Source organism: Leopardus geoffroyi, chromosome B3 (genome assembly GCF_018350155.1).
Source record: "Leopardus geoffroyi isolate Oge1 chromosome B3, O.geoffroyi_Oge1_pat1.0, whole genome shotgun sequence".
NCBI lineage: Eukaryota > Metazoa > Chordata > Mammalia > Carnivora > Felidae > Leopardus > Leopardus geoffroyi.
Window position 1 is genome coordinate 29,288,061 of NC_059337.1, and position 18,727 is coordinate 29,306,787.

The 18,727-nt window shown below is 36.9% G+C and overlaps 1 protein-coding gene and 1 long non-coding RNA gene across 5 annotated transcripts in view; both read right to left on the reverse strand.

Moving 5' to 3' along the window:
- ETFA (electron transfer flavoprotein subunit alpha) overlaps positions 1–18,727 on the reverse strand; it is a 77,615-nt gene that overhangs the window by 20,122 nt on the left and 38,766 nt on the right. Inside the window, exon 10 of one of the 4 annotated variants that reach the window (XR_006704505.1) lies at positions 6,046–6,163. The exons of the other annotated variants lie outside the window; for them this stretch is intronic. The gene's annotated coding sequence lies outside the window, so the exon portion shown is untranslated. The remainder of the gene's footprint in view (positions 1–6,045; positions 6,164–18,727) is intronic. 4 annotated transcript variants of the gene reach the window in all.
- LOC123582660 lies at positions 7,801–11,126 on the reverse strand. The gene is made up of 2 exons (XR_006704506.1): positions 9,637–11,126; positions 7,801–9,549 (listed from the first exon to the last, which is right to left on the reverse strand). It is a non-coding gene; the product is annotated as an uncharacterized LOC123582660 (long non-coding RNA).

Genomic DNA, 18,727 nt, shown 5'->3' on the forward strand with positions numbered 1-18,727 from the left:
AACATGGCCAGAATATTCTCTGGTAGATTATTTGAATTTCAGTTACTTTCTTCAGAAAGAATGTACTAACATCACTCCTGCTTAACCCAAACCTTGTGCAGGAAACCTGGAATTCAAGGGTTGTTATCTGAGTCCTACTCTCCAGAGGATTTTAGTGCAGAAGCTAAGGAGAAAGTGGTCTCTGACTTACACATTGTGATTTTTGTCTAACGCCAATTTTTGTCTAATGTTGTTAAATCCAAAAAAGATACATAGTGTGAGCCACATATTTAATTTTAAAATTTCTATTAGCCACATTAAATAAAGTAAAAAACAGGTGAAATTAATTTTAATAATAATCTCAATTCAGACTAATTTACATTTCATGTGTCCAATAGCCACATGTAGTTTAGTGGTTACCGTACTGGATAGCACAGATCCAAGATAATTTTAGAATAAGCTAAAGAACTTTCTTATACACTCTACAAAGGTACTGTAGCACATGGTCTGAAAGGAGAGCTACAGATAAAACGACTTTAGTTTCACGTGTCTGCTTTGCTTGTATTGGCTCAGAATAAGAGCATTTATAGGTTTTAAACTTTGAAAGAGAAAGAAAAGGAAAAGTCAGTAGTATAACAAAGCTGAAGACCAGCATGAGAGGCATCAAGATTAAACAAAAGAGCAGCCAATAGTGTCATAAATGATGACAAAAGTCCATCAAATTTCAGGTAGTGTGGACTATTACAGGAAAACCAAAAGCACACGAAAACTACTGGCTTAATACAGTTAATTTTTATTCTGAAAAGAAACTATCAAGTTTTGTCCTCTCATAAGTAATATATTTCTTAAAACTCTAGAAGGACCTAAAAAATCTATCCTTAAAAACTCATACTTTTCCAAAAAAAAGTATCTAAATAATCTGAGTTTTTAAAAAAATGTTTAAATAGAAATTTAAAAATACTTGGAACAAGGGGAGCTTGGGTGGCTCAGTCAGCTGAGCACCTGACTCTTAAAATTTTTTTTCTTTAATGCTTATTTATTTTTGAGAGACAGCACAAGTGGAGGAGGGCAGAGAGAGAGAGAGAAGGAGATTTCAAGGCAGGCTCTAGGCTATCAGCACAGAGCCGGATGCTGGGCTCAAACCCCTGAACCATGAGATCATGACCTGAGCTGAAGTTGGACGCTTAACCAACTGAGCCACCCAGGTGCCCCACACCTGACTCTTCATTTCAGTTCAGGTCATGATCTCATGGTTCACGAGTTCAAGCCCTGTATCAGCCTCTGCACTGACAGCAGGGAGACTGCTTGGGATTCTCTCTCTTTCCCTTCCCCACTCTCTTTCCCTTCCCCACTCTCTTTCCCTCTCAAAACAAATAAATAAAATAAACACACACACACACACACACACACACACACACACACACACACACACACAAAATACTTGGAACAAAACACCAAAAAAGGGCAAAGTGTATCAGCACCTGTAGGATGTAGCTAAAGTAATACAAAAAACCAAAAACAAAAAACAATTTATAACTTAAAAATTTTTTTATATTAGGAAACAAGGATAGAAAATTAACGAGCTAAGATCTCAACTCAAGAAAGTTGAAATGCGTAAGTACACAACACAAAACTACTACATTTATTCAATCACTAATATAACTAAATAAGAAAGATCAGGGAGAGATGGGTTCAGATCTTAACTCTTCCCTACCATCTGTTTTCAGGCAAATTATTTAACCTCTCAAAATGTCAATCCCCTCATGTGCAAAATGGAGATAAATAACTGCAGCTAATACAACTGTTGTGATTATTAAATAACAGTGCATGTATAGTGTTCAAAATATGTTTGGTGTTATTATTAATGTTATTATTACTAAATGATCACTAAATCTCTACAGTAGAAGGCAAAGGACAGCCAACTATTATCTAAATTCCACTTTACTTTTTATTATTTTTTTTATTTTGAGAGAGAGAGAGTGGCGGAGAGGGGCAGAGAGAGAGAGAGAGAGAGAGAGAGAGAGTCTCAGGCAGGCTCCAAGCGCAGCATGGAACCTGATGCAGGGCTCAATCCCATGACACTGGGATCATGCTCTGAGTCAAAATCAAGAGTCAATTGACTCAGCCACCCCTAAATTCCACTTTAAAGCGGCAACTACCAGCATCTCAAGGAAGTTATTAATTTGATACAATTCTTCTGGGATAATGTATTGGAAAAATTTCTTTTCATTGATACCTATTAGTTTCTTTATTGCATTTAGCACTAGCTGTAAAGCTAGAAATTCGCCCAACTTCCTAGACTGGTTTAGAAAGTTGGGGTAAATTTCTTTGCAAAATTCGAACACAATCTTAATATAGAGAGATACATTCCCCAGTTTCAATACCAAGACCCATATTGGCTATGTAAAACATATATATATGAAATTGAAATTACATGAGTTTTATGATATAAACTCATACATTCACTTTTTCCTGGAATTGGGCAGTATTCTGCCTATAGCAACTTCAGATCTGCTTTACTTTAAAAAAAGTAGAAAGGAAAGGTGTAAATATTTACTTTTTTGTTTATACAAAATAAGAATATATTAGTTTAATTAGAAGCTTTCAGAGCAGAGAAGCTGAGCCAACATTGCTTCATCTCTTTATTTTTTTTAAGCAAATTAAAAATAATTTTTTAAAAATCTTTATTTATTTTTGAGAGAGTCAGAGTGCCAAGGGGGGAGGAACAGAGGGAGAGGGAGACACAGAATCCAAAGCAGGCTCCAGGCTCTGAGTTGTCAGCACAGAGACCAACACGGGGCTCGAACTCATGCACTGCAAGTTCACGATGGGAGCCAAAGTCGGACGCTCAACCTATTGAGCCACAAAGGCACCCTTGCTTCATCTCTTTAAAAATCAGGTTTAAAACTTCTTTTCTACCAACAGTCTCCTTTTCCAGAGCTAGGGAAGGAACATAAAAGCAATTCTAGAGTTCAGAGATCCAATATTATGTGCTCAAAAACAATACCCCTAAGACTGTCGCAGACAGGACAACAGTTTTACAAGATAACAAATGCTTTCTCAACCTTCTTATTTAGAAGACTACAGCAGCATTACCTTAAACAGCAACTGTTACAGCTAAAACACAACACACAAACAGAGGACAAATGCCATGTTAGGAATTAAATGGAATTTATCATAGCAAATAATGAATATCTCTGAGAAGTAGATTCACCAAACTATATTTTCTTTTTTTTTTTTTTAATTTTTTTTTCAATGTTTATTTATTTTTGAGACAGAGAGAGACAGAGCATGAACGGGGGGGGGGGTCAGAGAGAGAGGGAGACACAGAATCGGAAGCAGGCTCCAGGCTCTGAGCCATCAGCCCAGAGCCCGACACGGGGCTCGAACTCACGGACCGCGAGATCGCAACCTGGCTGAAGTTGGACGCTTAACCGACTGCGCCACCCAGGCGCCCCAACCAAACTATATTTTCTAATTACTGCAAGTCTCCTGTGCATTAATATTGCTGTATTTCATCCTGTTGCTCATTTAAATTTTTTTTTTTTCAACGTTTACTTATTTTTGGGACAGAGAGAGACAGAGCATGAACGGGGGAGGGGCAGAGAGAGAGGGAGACACAGAATTGGAAACAGGCTCCAGGCTCTGAGCCATCAGCCCAGAGCCTGACGCGGGGCTCGAACTCCCGGACCGCGAGATCGTGACCTGGCTGAAGTCGGACGCTTAACCGACTGCGCCACCCAGGCGCCCCAATCCTGTTGCTCATTTAAAAGGCCAAACTATTTCCTCTGTTTGCCAAATTGTGTTAAGCTCCTTTTCTTTTTGGAAGAGGCTCCAAAACACAAGGCACAACTATCTATGGGTCTTTTCTCCAACAGTTCTCTGCCTATATTATGAAGTTCTCAGGCAGGATTATGGCTAAACTGAGTTTTAACATGAATGGAGGACATTACCCATACTCTTGGTTTAAAGCTGAAGGTATGTCCCAGCCATTAGACAATGCTCCTATACTAGGACTACCTCAGGTTTTATCAGGAGTCAAGATGGTATACTAATCATTAGAGTTCCGTGGTGTACCTTACATACATTATCTCACTTAACTATAACACTAACTCTATGGGATAGAAATTATTCCTACTTTAGGGGCACCTGGGTGGCTCAGTTGGTTAAGCATCTGACTTCGGCTCAGGTCATGATCTCGTGGTTCACGAGTTCGAGCCCCACATCAGGCTCTGTGCTGACAGCTCAGAGCCTGGAGCCTGCTTCAGATTCTATATCTCCCTCTCTCCCTCCCCTACTCACACTCTTCCTCAAAAATAAATGAACATTTAAACAAATTTTTTTAATAAAAAAATTTTTAAAAAGCATTCCCATTTTATAGAAGAGAAAGCACAGGCTCAGGCAGGCTTGGTGTGTTGTTCAAGGTTATACATATAGTGTACCTATAAAAGGCCAGCTTCTTGACCCAAGTACTTTAATATTAAATTCAGTACATTTTCTACTACACCACAAATAACAATATTATGACAGTACTGGTAATATGCTTCAACTGAAGCCACTAGTCTATAAAAGTGCAGTGAGCATATTTACCTTAGAGAAAAAACACTAACACAAGATGAGATGAAATGAACAGCTAACTTATATATAAACTTAAGTTATATATAAACTGAAGTTTATATATAAAAAAGTACTATCAATTTTAGCTAACAATTTTTATCCCATGTTATTTTTTTTTTTTTAATTTTTTTTTTTTCAACGTTTATTTATTTTTGGGACAGAGAGAGACAGAGCATGAACGGGGGAGGGGCAGAGAGAGAGGGAGACACAGAATCGGAAACAGGCTCCAGGCTCTGAGCCATCAGCCCAGAGCCCGACGCGGGGCTCGAACTCACGGACCGCGAGATCGTGACCTGGCTGAAGTCGGACGCTTAACCGACTGCGCCACCCAGGCGCCCCTATCCCATGTTATTAAAGATATCAGTACAACAGCTATAAGTTTCATATTCTGAGAAGGGACATAAGCTACATCTTTTACATTCCTCTCTCTACCAACCACTTGCATATCAATTGGAATTTGCAGGCCCTCCATAAACACAGACTAGCTACAAGTCTGTCAGAGACTGACTCACAGAAGAGGCAAGAGTTGGAAATTATTTCTTAATTGTTGTTGACAATGTTTATACAACATGTACTAAAAACTAGCCAATACTTTCAGATAAAAACTTTGATCCAGTTTTCAATGAAGTCAGTATCTGGTTCTAAATAACCTAATGGGAAAGGCCTAGAAGCAAAGCCAGAAAGCCCATTTAGGAAAAAAAGTAACAGTCTTCATATAGCCTCTGAAGGTTCCTCACATGAATGTGATGGACTTGGTGTTTACCAGGCACAGAATATATAGCTTGGATTTTTTAGACAAAGATTCTTTGAAATCCTAAATTCATCTTTAGACATAAGTACTTCTATATTCTTTCTCCGGCCCACCTTTTCTCCCCAGAAGAAGCCAAGTAAATGTCTTCTTCACAGCAGCTTAGTTACAATATGTCCAAAGCAGATGACAAATTATACCACTAGCATATACTTCATTATACACCTATTTAGTTCAAAATATAAATTTAATAACCCATTTGCTCAAATGCAAAGTTAAAAGATTTTTTTTAGAAAATAAGAACATCAACTGCATTGTGACTTGCAATGCAAGTTTAAACATAAGCCAGAAAAAGTGAATATTATTATATACTTTACTAAAATTATTCAGGTGATTAATTTACATTGAAATATTTGGGTATATGCCATCAAAACACTTAGATATACAATCAGTCTATTACAGACCTTTGCATTTTAGCAGGTCAAGTAAGAAATCTGACTATAAAATTTTTTGTCAGCAAGGTTTTAGTTGATCTAAGTCAGAACATGCTCAATTATATATACATACATAGAATTTTGGAGTAGTCAGGCATCTCTAAGATTATCTATGTAATCATTTTATTGTATCAATGAAAAAATTGAGGTCCACAAAACAGAGATGGCACCAGAACCTGACCTCCAGGCAGTATTCTTTTCACTTACCAAGCTGCCGCTTTCCTAAAACTCCTAAGAAGAGTTAGGCCATTGCTTCTGCACAGCATTTCTTGATCTTTACTCTAAAATTCTTAAGGTAACTTCTATGCCCAGGACCTCATGAGAGCTATAAAGTAACCAGAGGAAAACAGTTTGAAGGTTCCTCAAAAAGCTAAACACAGAATTACCATATGACCCAGCAATCCTACTCTTAGATGTATACTCAAAACAACTAAAAACAGACTCAAACAGATACTTGTATGTGAATGTTCATAGCAGCATTATTCACAATAGGCAAAAGGTGAAAACAAACCAACCTAATATCCACCAGCAGATAAATGGATAAACAAAATGTTCATGGAAGATTACTGGAATATTTTTCAGCCATAGAAAGAAATGAAATTCTAATACATGCTACAACATAAATGAAATCTGAAATCATGCTAAATGAAATAAGACACAAAAGGGCAAATATTATGATTCCACCTCCTTGAAATACCTAGCATAGGCAAGAATCACAGAGACATAAAGTACACAGAGATTACCAGAAACAGGGGTGGGGGTTAGGCAATGGAGAGTTACCACTTAATGGGTATACAGTTTCAGTTTGAGGTGATGAAAATTTTGGACAATAGATAGTGGTGATGGTTGCATGACACTGTAAATGTAATTAACACCACTGAATTGTACACTCAAAAATGGTTGAAATGGCAGATTTTATTAGATTTTATACCATAATAAAAAAGTTATTAGAAAGTTATCACCTTGACAGAAGCCTTCACATAATTCTCCATCTTCAAAAAACTTAAGTTCTAGAATCTTGTGGTCTTGACAATTATAAAAAATAAATAGTTCACATAATGTTAAAGAAATATAATAGGGGAAACCAAGTACAAGATTTATAGGAATTCTCTGTAGTTTCTTTGCAAATTTTCTGTAAAGCTAAAACTCTTCTAAAAAGTAAAAGTTAGGGGCGCCTGGGTGGCTCAGTTGGTTAAGTGCCTGACTTCAGCTCAGGTCATGATCTTGTGGTTTGTGGGTTTGAAACCCACATCAGGCTCTGTGTTGACAGCTCAGAGCCTGGTGCCTACTTCAGATTCTGTGTCTCCCTCTCTCTCTCTGTCCCTCCCCTGCTCACACTGTCTCTCTCTCAAAAATAAGTAAACGTTAAAAAAAAATTTTTTTAAGATAAAAAAAAAAAACAACCAGAGTTGTAAAGTTCAGCCCAAGTTACACAAAGACTCTTTGAAGTACTTTCTAAAGTTATAAGACTTTTAGTGGTACTAATAATATGGAAAAAGAAAGTACCTGTAAGATAATAATAAATTTACTATTCATCCAACCTAACCAGAGACCCTCTAAGTAACCTCACTTCACGGAAATGGAGGGGACGCCTGAGTGGTTCAGTCGGTTACACAACTGACTCTTGGTTTTCGGCTCAGGTCATGATCTCACTGAGATTGAGCCCCATGTTGGGCTCTGCACTGACAGCTCAGAGCCTGCTTGGGATTCTCTCTCTCTCTGCCCCTCCCCAGCTCATCCACATGCTCTCTCTAAAATAAACTTTAAAAAAACAAAAAAGGAAATGGAATACATTCTTCTGTCCCAAACACCATTTCCCAAATTCCTTTTCAGACTAAGTTCAGTTAATATTAATATAGAATGATATTAGATTAAGTCATTCAAATGTTCTTTTGTACAAGATTTTAGTGCTCAATTATCTTCGGCCCTAAAGTGAACACAAGGACAGAAGTATGTATGCTAAATGATCAATTCTCCATTTTATTTAATTTACAATGTCTTATGTTCTCTGACATTTGTGTGCATGTTTATCACATCTGAAACTATACATGAGAAAATAAATTAGCTTTTACATGAAAGAACCAAAAATACAATTAGAATAAAAATAGAAATTTAGAATAGTTTTATTCTTTCCAAGTTAGCACACAAAGATAGCTACAACAAAGCAACAAAGATCTGTCTACTCTTATTGATTTTCATGCCAGTTGTTAAATTAGATTGACTGCCTACAAGACATGTCAGTTTATCATAACAGTGGCATGCTTTTAAACAGTTATACATGTAAAAAGAGCTCAAGACTCTCCAAAAGTTAAAAATTTCAACCTCATATATAAAATAGTAATGAATAAAAAACTTCACTGATCTTGGTCTTTGGGAATAAATGTTTAAAGAAATCAGTCTAATAAAAATCAGAAAATAAGCTAAGAAAATAAATCAAAGCTATAATTTGAACTCAAAGATGTAATTAGAACTAATTTTTACCAATTAAGTTTTTAGCTGTTGCACAACTGAACAATTTATACATATTAACCTCAGTTTATAAATTCTACAACTTCTCCTTCGTCATTTTAAGCTTCACTGTAAGGACTCTGATCATCCTGGCCACGTAATTACCTTTAAGAAGCATGCTTAGGGTGTTTTCTGGACTGCAGGTCCATACAGCATTTCTCTTTGCCCTCTTGGGAATAGAACATCAATTGCTTTCAGCTAAATGCACTCACATATGAATATTTTAGTACAATTTAATGCTTCTATACCAACCCCAAAGGAATAGAGCATCAATTTGTGAACACAGTTCTCTTGGAGTTAAAAGCCAAGCTGGATAATGCAGTATGAAAGGGCTTGTCAATCTTTAGCTTTTTAGCAAGTCAGAAAAGCAGTCCATAAATTCAGTCCCAGCTGTATACAAATAACTCTATATAAAGTTTGCTCCTACACAGACTTTTTCAGCATAAGTGAATTTTCAAAACAGAACCCCCAAAACAAAATTTCTTGTTTTGGTAAATTCCCCCAAACTGCTTCTTCACCTAGTAACTATTCCCCTACTCTCAGAGTTATAAACAGACCACTGATCTGTTAGTAAAATACCAAAATACAAAGTAATCTACTTCCACTAAGAAGTTGCACTAAGTGTAAAAACATATTTCCATGGCAGTAGATAACAGATTCTTTAATGATTGCAATCAGCCTATATGTTTGGATGGATAGGACGTAAAGTCAAACAGAGCTTCTAAAAGGCAATTCAGAGAAAAACGTAAAACGGGAAGTACCAATAAATATGCCAAGCCTTAAAAAGCCAAATTAAATTCTAGTCATAGTTTAAGTCTGACACTCTACTAAGCTCAACAAATATTAATTAATGTCCTAACAAAATCCAATGAGACTGCCAAATATGAGTTATAGAAATAAGATTTCAATATCTGTTCATGATTTCAAAACAAAAAGCCTCTTCACAAACAAGGATTTATAATTATAAAAATAGCCAACACATAGCACTTGTACTATATGTGAGGTATGGTTTTAAGTGTTTTACATATTACTTATTCTATCTTTACTATTTACCATGAGATAGAGATTATTATCACCATTATACAGTTGAGAAAACTGTGGTACACAGAAGTGATTTGTCCAAGGTTATACAAGCAAGCAAGCAAGTAAGCAATAATTATATGACACTATTATAGAAAACTTCTGTTTCTTGTTTTTCTTAATCTGATAAAACAGATTGCAAACATCATACCTAGTGGTGAAACCTAGAAGAAATTCCTGGAAAATAAGGGACAGGGTATTTACTATCACCACTTCTATTAACAATGTCCAGGTTAATAGCTGACACAGCACCAAAAAAAAAAAAAAAAAAAAAAAAAAAAAATCAAACAAAAGGATAAGACAAAATTTCATTATTTCCAGAAGACAAGACATGACTATGCATGTACAACACCCAAGAATCTACAGATAAATTAATGAAAGCAATATATAAACATCAATAGCATTCCTTATTTATCTGTATACATTTATAAAGAAATTATAAAACTATTTGAATGGAGAAATAAAATCATGGTGTTGTATAGAAGACAAAATATTGCAAAGATGTCAACTCACCCCAATTAAATCTATGCATCCATAAGTTCACTTGAATTTTTGCTGCCTGAATATTTGTTACAACTTGTACTTTTTAAATCCAGAACTCACTATTCAAATAAATTTTTTTACAGAATAATAATGAATTTGCATGAGTGCACATGTAAAGTGCTTATGAATCTCATAGAGACTTTTGTGTCCACTCAACAGTTGTATCTCAGCTATTTGACAGGATCGTATCTTATGTTCACACTGTATAACTACAATTAATGGGAACACAAAGAGATATCCATTTTGAGATTTTTTTAATCTTGTTGCTTACCTGGCTTTGGACAATGATTCACAGCATCTATTTCTGGAGTCTTAGGAGACAAGAAAACTGTCCATCACCTCTCAGCATCTGAATGTGAGCCCCTTTACCAACTCCTCCCATGCACCCTGACTCACCACTGAATTCTCCTAATTCTCATGACCAAATCTCACCTGGGCAAGTCCTCAATCAGTATATTATATGGCGTTGGTTATTAACTAAGAATTATTTGCCTTTAGCAAATCTTTCATTATTTATTCATATAACAATTCATACATGTTTGGAGCAATGCAGAAGAAATATTTGATACCATCCAGTATCACTGCCTTCTATCCAGAAACATACTAAATAATGAGTTTAGTAAGTGTGAAACAACTAAGTAATTGGTGTTTTAAATATTATGTCGAAAACCTTGGTGAATTCTTATCATTTAAGGTTCTCTGAATTTTCAATAACTACACAATAGCAAGAATCACACTAAATTTGGGCAAAACAACCTACATTTCCAATCAAAACTTCAACTGTGGAGTTTGACAAACTAATTCTAAAACTGCAAGAGAAAAGCAGAGAGCCAAGAACAGCTAAGACCATTCTGGAGAAGAATGGGGAAAAAGGGATACTGCCCAACTACATAATTTTATTACTAAAGCTTTAGATACAGTACAGGTACAATGATAAACCACTGACTGACAGAACAGAACAGAGAGTCCAGAAATAGACTTGTGTGCTATATAAACATGTAAGAGGTAACACTAGAGATCAGTGGAGGAGGAGATTAGTCATGCAAGGAAAAAACTGAACACCTACTTCACACCAAACATCAAAATAAAACCAAGTAGAGGCACCTAGGTGGCTCTGTCAGCTGGGCGTCCGACTTCAGCTCAGGTCACGATCTCACAGTCCGTGAATTCAAGCCCCGTGTTGGGCTCTGTGCTGACCGCTCAGAGCCTGAAGTCTGCTTTGGATTCTATGTCTCCCTCTCTCTCTGCCCCTCCCCTGATCATGCTCTGTCTCTCTCTGTCTCAAAAATAAATAAAAACATTAAAAAAATTTTTTAATAAAAAATAAAACCAACTAGATTATAAACTAAAATGTGAAAAGAAAATTTTAAAAGTTTTCAAAACACATACAGGTGAGTATCATAAGACCTTGTCTTAGGAAATATATTTTTTTAATGTTTATTTACTTTTGAGAGAGACAGACAGAGAACGAGCAGGGGAGGGGCAGAGAGAGAGGAAGACACACAATCCAAAACAGGCTCCAGGCTCCGAATTGTTAGCACAGAGCCCCATGCGGGGCTTGAACCCATGAACTGTGAGATCATGAGCTGAGCCAAAGTCGAACGCTTAACCGACTGAGCCACCCAGCCGCTCCAGGAAATACTTCTTTTTAAAAAAAATCTTTTTTTTTTTAACATTTATTTATTTTTGAGACAAAGAGAGACAGAGCATGAACGGGGGAGGGTCAGAGAGAGAGGAAGACACAGAATCTGAAACAGGCTCCAGGCTCTGAGCTGTCAGCAGAGCCCAACGCAGGGCTTGAACTCACGGACTGCGAGATCATGACCTGAGCTGAAGTCAGATGCTTAACTGACTGAGCCACCCAGGCGCCCCAAAATAGTTCTTAAACACAATACAGACAGTAGTTACCAAAAAAGAAAACAGTAAGTTGAACCACATTAAAATTAAAAGCTTCTGTTTATCCGGGAACCCTCTTGCACTGTTGGTGGGAATGCAAATTGGTGCAGCCGCTCTGGAAAGCAGTGTGGAGGTTCCTCAGAAAATTAAAAATAGACCTACCCTATGACCCAGCAATAGCACTGCTAGGAATTTATCCAAGGGATACAGGAGTACTGATGCATAGGGGCACTTGCACCCCAATGTTCATAGCAGCACTCTCAACAATAGCCAAATTATGGAAAGAGCCTAAATGTCCATCAACTGATGAATGGATAAAGAAATTGTGGTTTATATACACAATGGAGTACTACGTGGCGATGAGAAAGAACGAAATATGGCCCTTTGTAGCAACGTGGATGGAACTGGAGAGTGTGATGCTAAGTGAAATAAGCCATACAGAGAAAGACAGATACCATATGGTTTCACTCTTATGTGGATCCTGAGAAACTTGGCAGGAACCCATGGGGGAGGGGGAGGAAAAAAGAAAAAAAGGGGTTAGAGTGGGAGAGAGCCAAAGCATAAGAGACTGTTAAAAACTGAGAACAAACTGAGGGTTGATGGGGGGTGGGAGGGAGGAGAGGGTGGGTGATGGGTATTGAGGAGGGCACCTTTTGGGATGAGCACTGGGTGTTGTATGGAAACCAATTTGACAATAAATTTCATATAATAAAAATAAATAAATAAATAAATAAATAAATAAATAAATAAAAATAAAAATAAAAGCTTCTGTTTATCAAAAGATATAAAGAAAACGATGGCTAAAAACTGAGAACATGTATGCGACACACATAACCAAAAGATTAGTATCCAAAAGATATTAAAAACTTCCAAGAGTTGATAAGAACAATTCAATAGAAAAATGGGCAAAAAGATAGGAACAGGAAATTCAGAGAGAAAAAAAACAAATTAATGGAATTTAGAATATAAAGATACCTCACTAGTATCAGGGAAAAGCAAATAAAAAACTGAGATTCATGCCCATTAGACTAGCAAAGCTTTTTTTAAAACAATTGTGGCAAAGTATACATAACATAAAATTTACCATTTTAATCACTGCTAAGCATAGTTCTGTGGCATTAAGTATACTTGCCTTGTCGTGCAAACCATCACTGCTATCTCCAGAACTACCATGTATCTCCAGAACCACAAAACTTTAAAAAACCAAAAATACCAAAGTTCAAAGAGGATGGGAGAAGGTAAGTTTTATAAACTGCTGGTAAGTGTAAACAGCCACTTTGGTGAACACTTCATTTCCGGTAATCGAGCAGTTTCACTCTCAGGCATACTTCTCTGGGGAAACATTAACATACAAGGAGCCAGAAGAATCTTCAAGGAACAGTATTTATAACAGCAGAAATTATAGACTACCTAAATAAGCATCCATTAGTAGGAAAATGGGTGAAGTGTGATATATTTATATAACAGAATACCATACATCAATGAAACACAAATGAAAAACCTTCACCTGAATTAAAATGGAAGAATCTCAAACATGAGACTTAAAAACATAAAGAACACATACAGTATGCTGTTGATATAATGTTTTCAAAATGTATACAAAACGATATTACCTATGAGTGTTTCTCAACTTTTTTACAACATGGCACACAGAAAATGGTACCATTTGTATGGTGCACTGGGCTACAAAACCGGCTAGTCATAATGTCTCCTGTTCCAAAGGCTGAGAGGATCAACATCTCGTCACACTTGTAAATCATTCATAGTACTCAAGTTGAAAAGTTCAGCTACAGACTGTTTAGGGAACTGTAGATACACAGTAAAAGTGAGATGTATGAAATCACCATCACCAAATTTAGGGTAATGGTTACTTTTTGAGAGAAGGGAAGCATATATATTAAAGAAAGAGTACACAGGGGTTTCAACTGTATTATAATATTTTTTAATTTAGTAGTAAAAACAAAGGTGTTTACTATTTTTATATATGCATATTTTAAAAATGAATAGAAAATAATGGGAAGCAAAGTGGATTTAGCAAATGTAAGCTACTTTTTTAAGCTTAGCCTGACAAGAGATGAAATGGGTGATAGCTTAGTGGGGAAAAGAGGCTGTTGGGAAGACAAAGGATTTTTTTTTTTTTTTAACTTTTTAAAAAAATTTTTGAGAGACAGAGACAGAGCGTGTGCAGGGGAGGGGCAGACAGAGAGGGAGACACAGAATACAAAGCAGGCTCCAGGCTCTGAGCTGTAAGCACAGAACCCAATGCAGGGCTCAAACTCACGAATGTAAGATCATGGGCTGAACCAAAGTCTGATGGTCAGCCGACTGCACCACCCAGGAGCCCTGAATTTTCTTTTTTAAGATTATAAAAAGGAGGGGCACCTGGGTGGCTCAGTCTATTAAGCATCCAACTCATGATTTCAGCTCGTCATGATCTCACAGTTTGTGGGTTCGAGCACCACATGGGGCTCTGAGCTGACAGGAAGAGCCTGTTTGGGATTCTCTTTCTTGCTCTCTCTGCCCCTTCTGACCCCCTCTCTCAAAAATGAATAAAAATTAAAAAAAAAAAAGATTATGAAAATGAGCCAGTAGAGACAGAGAGGTTCTGAATCCAGACCATGGGAGTAAATAATGGACTATCCTGAAGGAGGTAGGAATTTATGGAATCCAAGGACAGGTTAGAGAGATTAGCATTAAACTAGAAAGGGCTCACCTCTTTCTTTGATGTATAAAGGTAAGTTGTATTGTTTTGCTTTTATAGGGAGAACAAGTTGACTTCTGAAGTAGAAGGAGAAAGATCAGTGCCTGAGAATAGGGGAAATAATACTAAATAAAGAGCTTGAAAATTGGTACAACATAATATTGATATACACTAACAGAGGGCAAAATCAAAATTCATTTCAGGTAGATCTATTTGTGGAAAACTATATGAGGCTATGCAATCCAGTTTTTCATGGACAAGTGATTTTTAAAATGTGCTCAGGGCTTTAGTTATTCTGCAGAGGGGCCATAGAGACCTTTTCAGGAAAAAGAAAAAGGAAAGGGCTATGTTAGCAGCCCTCTTGGTTATACCACCCCACTTCATTTCCACTTTCCCTGCTACTCATGGGGCTTCCTGAGAAGATTTCACCTAAAGAAGAGTTCTACAACTAAATCACTACTCTGAAATTTTATCCTGGGAAAACCACACCAGCAAGCCCCAAACCAAATAATTTTGGCTCCTTACAGAACTGTACCTAAAATATTAGGCAACTGGCTGACACTGAGGGACATTATTAAAAAAACACCCTATGAAACCACTGTCCTATTTATAGTAAAGGTATTGTTGAGGATGTTAATCAATAGTGTCCTCTTTATGAGGGCTCAAGGGATAAATATCTCTCTCTGATCTTGATAACAGGCCAAATTATGCTTCCCATGTGCAATTAGTTTATTTTTACCTTAGGGACACTGTAAATCAGGACACTGATCTTGTTTCCCAATATGAACCGGCTCCTAGAAAGCCTAGTGCCAAACTTACAGACTAGCTCTAGCAAATGGACAGAATAAAATTTATTTTCTTACGTATCTCCAAACTCTATCTTCCACCTAAGTTATCTCAAGACCAAAATGCCACCCAGCACCTCCCTGCAAGAGACAAAAGGCAGAGTTTGGCTACATGTAGAGGGGTGGGGAACAGGAGTAAGAAAGCCCCAGCCCTGAGGTCTGGGTACAGAGGGCCTGCCTAAGACTGAGGCTAAATAAGAAGTGAGAGTTATTCCTTACTACAACCATGAGACTAAAGGCTAAAGAGCTATAGCAACTAAATGCAATACTTGACCCTAAACTGGATTCCATATGGAGATGGGACAGTAGTATAATGAAGGCTACTAAGCTAAATGATAAAGTTGGAATATCCCATTATAATATAGAAACTTGGAATTAGAATTTAAACTGACAAAATCCAAATATACTTTATACTTTGGTTATATAAAAAAATATTTCTTTCTTAGGAAATACACACTGAAATATTTAGGGGTCATGATGTTACTGTCGCATGTTCAGGGAAAATTTGTGTATATATGTGTACATACATGTGTACTGTACTATTCTTTTTATTTTTTTAATGTTTATTCATTTTTGAGAGACAGACAGAGCATGAGTGGGAGAGGAGCAGAGAGAAGAGAGGGAGACACAGAATCCGAAGCAGGCTCCAGGCTCTGAGCTGTCAACACAGAGCCCGATGCAGGGCTCAAACCCACCAACTGTGAGATCACGACCTGAGCCAAAGTCGGACGCTTAACCAACTGAACCACCCAGGCACCCTTATACTGTACTATTTTTAATTTTCAACTTTTTCTAAGTTTGAAATTATTTCCAAATATAAAGTTAATTAAAAAATAAAGAGGAATATGGAAGTCTTTGTTGCAACAGTAAGCTGAACCAGTGGTTCCCTATCCCTCGGTCTAAATTCTTAATTCTTGCAGGAAGCATGAATCCATAAACATGTGAGACACACACACACACACACACACACACACACTCAATAATCTTCCATATCTATATGGTATAAACTGCTGTGAATGATAAAATAAAAATGTATTTAATAGTATAACTAAATTCATGGCATTTTCTGGGCATTTTACATTTTCTCAAATAATCAAAAACAAAAGTAAAAGTGTTTTGTGAGGATAACAAAATTTGCCTTTGTGTCCCCTTACCTGAATAGGGAACTTCTTACTATTTTCATCAGAGAGAACTGTGGTGATGCTTTCCATAGCTATACAAAATGGCAACAAAATAGAACACAGGATCTTCAAAGAATATAAAGTTGACTGGAATGTGAATAGAAAAAAACAAGCTTTAAAAGATTCAAGGGGTTTCGGGGCGCCTGGGTGGCTCAGTAGGTTAAGTGTCCAACTTTAGCTCAGGTCATGATCTCATGGTTTGTGGGTTCCAGCCCTGTGTCAGGCTCTGTGCTGACAGCTGGGAGCCTGGAGCCTGCTTCAGATTCTGTGTCTCCCTCTCTTTCTGTCCGTCCCCCGCTCAGGCTCTGTTGTGTGTGTGTGTCTCTCTCTCAAAAATAAGAAACATTAAAAAAAAAAAAAGAATTAAAAAAAAAAGATTCAAGAGGTTTCCAATGGTTGAGAACAAAAACCCAAATTTAATAAAGTAACAGTTCAGCTTTAAACACAAAGGAATACTTTATTATTATTAGATAAGGGAGACATGGTTGGCAATAAAATATGGGCGAAGGAGAAGACTAAGATTTTGGATGTCCACAAGTGTAATACATGCCAACAGTGGGATATGGCTGCCAAAAACCTAATGTAATATTAAGTAGCATTAATTAAAATATTATTCAGGAAGATAATAATCCAACTCTGTACTCATCAGAGCACATGTGAAATAATGCATTCAATTCTGGGCCTTAGAACTCCTGCTTATGGCCCTGAGGGAATGAATAGCTTGTATCAGACTAATCCTCCTGCAGAGAAAAACTCTAAAACCTCCTGAAAATACAGACAGCAACTGTTTAAGTGCACTGGAGACAAGACAGGCAGCACTGGAGAAGGCAGAATTCTGTAGGGGAGGGAGGCATAATAAGATGGGCTTACCTTATACATCTATTTTCTCCCTTGGGGCATTTCCAGATTTCCCACAGGGGATAAAAGCTAGTCAGAAAGCAGTCACTTTGGATGGAAACCTGCAGTCTTACCAGTTAAGGAAACACAGAAACAGAATTTGTGGCTGCCACATTAGCTGAGAAGGAAGGAAAAAAATCCAGACAAAGAATCACAGACTGCATATATACCATGCTCAAAACTCTGGTGATGCCTGCATTCGACATGTGTGAGATGGCTTTTAACTAACCTGGCTGGTAACTAAAAGAGAAGACAGAGTTTGGAGTTTGAGTTTTGTGTTTAGTTCTGTTTGTCCAGAATCAATAGCAACTAATCATCAAAGAATTCCTTTATGTGAATGGTTGGCAACAAAAATGGTGCTAAATTAAATAATCAGTGTTAAATAACTTTTTTGAATCTCATTATTTATCCTGGAAAAACTGTATTGACTTTTGTACTGATGATGCAAAAAACAATAGTGGGTCAAAATGCTGCTGCCTTAGCATTAATCAAGATAGCTGCACCAAACTGAACTAGTTGTCACTGCATTCTTCATGGCCACATACTCAGTTTAAAAAACTTTAAAAATATGGGGCGCCTGGGTGGCGCAGTCGGTTAAGCGTCCGACTTCAGCCAGGTCACGATCTCGCGGTCCGTGAGTTCGAGCCCCGCGTCGGGCTCTGGGCTGATGGCTCAGAGCCTGGAGCCTGTTTCTGATTCTGTGTCTCCCTCTCTCTCTGCTCCTCCCCCGTTCATGCTCTGTCTCTCTCTGTCCCAAAAATAAATAAACGTTGAAGAAAAAAAAAAAAAAATTAAAAAAAAAAAACTTTAAAAATAAAAAAGCTGGTTTCACTTAAGATTGTTCATGATGAAGCAAATTATTAGTTTTTTAAATCATGGCCTTTGAGTACACATCTTTTTAGTATTCTGTGTGATAAACATTCATCGATTAAATTCACTGCCTTATATGGGTGAGGTGATGGTACCCCAAAACAATTACAATAATAACATCAAAGATCTCTGATCACAGATTGGCATAACAAATACAAAAATAATGAAAAACTTGGAAATATCTCAAGAATAATCAAAATGTGACACAGAGACACAAAGTGAGCAAATGTTGTTGAAAAAATAGTGTTAATAGACTTCCTCAATGCAGGGTTGCCAAAAACCATTAATTTATTAAAAAAAAAAACATAATATATGTGAAGCACAATAAAGCAAAACACAATAAAACAAGATATGCCTGTATTTTCTAA